Here is a 2,209-nt window from a genome sequence, read left to right on the forward strand (position 1 = left end):
ACTCTTTGCTATATACTTTTATATTAATATGTGCTTGCTTGGTGTAAAATTTATCACCAAAGCAACAAAAATCGACTGCTAATTTATCTTGCAACCTAAGAAATACAAACAAGTTTAGTAGATCAGTGCACTCTCCAAGTGAGAGTTATTCTCTTCATTTGAAAACTGACTGGTCACACCTGCTTTCTTTTCCGTATTATGCACATGGAATTCTCTTATATAGAAAAGGGCCCATCAGACGTTCAATTAACCCAGCTGTCACACATCTATTGCTATCTCTATAAATGTAGCAATCTGCTGGTAATTACTCTTCTGATAACAATCAAAAACTTCACACCTCTTTTTTATTGTGATAAAAATACTTCCTTCATCCAAACGGCCTCAATGACTTTGTGATCAGAATATTCCAGAACATATCCAACCATTTCAGATTCTACAAATGGACTTGTAAACAAGCCTGGCATCTACATTTAGTGAGTCGGAAGCTTATTCTACAAAATTTCATAGTAAGAACCCAGACTAGCCCATAGACGTCTAAAATTGTTGTTCCATTCCAAACAGGACTATAAACTTGCCGTGAGAGCATAAGTAAATTGTATCACTGCTTTGTACCTAAATTTTCTAATGTGTAATATGTGCAGGAAGACTGAGCTCTTCATTCTACTAAATGAAACTTCTGGAGCATAGTGCATGATTGCTGTGATCTGAATGTTTGTGTCCCCATACCCCAAAATTCTTATTTTGTAAACCTAATGCCCAAGGTAATGGTATTAGGATGAGAAGTCTTTGGGTGATTAAATCATGAGGGTCAAGCCTTCATGAATGGCATTAATTCCCTTATAAAAAGAGGCCCCATAAACTAGGTCACCACTTCCACCAAATGAAGATATAAGAAGTTGCAACCTAGAAGTTCCTCACTCAACCATGCTGGCTTTCTGATCTTAGACTTCCGGCTTCCCAAATTGTGAGGAAAAATATTACATTGTGTAAAAGCTGCTCAGTCTGTGGTATTTTGTTATAATAGCCCCAAATGGCTAAGACAATGGTTATATAAATTTCCTGGGACATTAACTATGTCGTGGTAATAGCTTCTCCTGGAAATTTGAAATCTACAAATGTGGTAGCACAGCTGTTTTTCTTAATAATAAATATTACCATTTATTTGCATATCGCGTTATATTATTCAAAAGGATTCAACCATAAGGCATTAAGTATGTGCTGTGCCAGACACTGTGCTAAGTGCTAGAAACTATAAAAATGATTTAAAAAGGACTACAACATTGCTTCTGTAGTCTTTGAGGCAGCCCCATAGATAAAATACCTCTTTCTGCTCAAATTTGAGCCAATTCTATTGTCCTCTATAGGATCTACTAGAAAGTTAGATACCAAAATATTAACTTAATTTCTCATAAGACACATATTCAAGAATATGATGTTTCTAAAGCCAAGGTGATTTCATAATCTGAATCCCAGAATTAATTATACACTTAACTACCTAGCAGGGTTAGACCTGGAAAAAGTCAGTCCCTGAAGAAGAGAGCAGTCTCCATGCTCCCAGTAAGCAGCTGCTCCCAAGGAGGCAAGGCAGAAGAAAGGGCTTCAAGATGCATGCTTAATTTCTACATCCAAAATCACCAAATGATTTATTCCTCTTCCATCTCCAGTGAAGAATGAGTAGGGGATAGAGGCCAGGTATGTTACAGTAATGGATGTCCTTCCACTTAGAAGGAAATATCAGAAGTGGAGGGGAAGTATTTCCCTACCCTAATACCTGCCCTTCAAGGACCTCATCTCATTAATATTCACAGAAACCCTGAGAGGGGGGTGCGTGGCTGGCTCAGTCAGTTAAGTATCCAACTTCGGCTCAGGTCATGATCTCGTGGTTCACCAGGTTAAGGCCCATCGGGCTCTGTGCTGGCAGCTCAGAGCCTGGAGCCTGCTTCAGATTCTGTGTCTCCCTCTCTCTCTCTCTCTCTGCCCCTCCCATGCTCATGCTCTGTCTCTATCAAAAATAAATTTTTTTAATTTTAAATTTTTAAAAGAATCCCTGAAAGGTAAATAGGACATTTTTACCAGTTTTATATAAGAGGAAGCGGAGTTCTAGAAGAGTCACACAGTGAGGTTGAAATCAAGAGAATAATATCTCAATTCTTTATGCCATGAATTTGGACTCCATAACCAATAAAATGAGATCACGGACCTGTCTATG

This window comes from Crocuta crocuta, unplaced genomic scaffold (genome assembly GCF_008692635.1).
Source record: "Crocuta crocuta isolate KB4526 unplaced genomic scaffold, BGI_CrCroc_1.0 scaffold1230, whole genome shotgun sequence".
Lineage (NCBI taxonomy): Eukaryota > Metazoa > Chordata > Mammalia > Carnivora > Hyaenidae > Crocuta > Crocuta crocuta.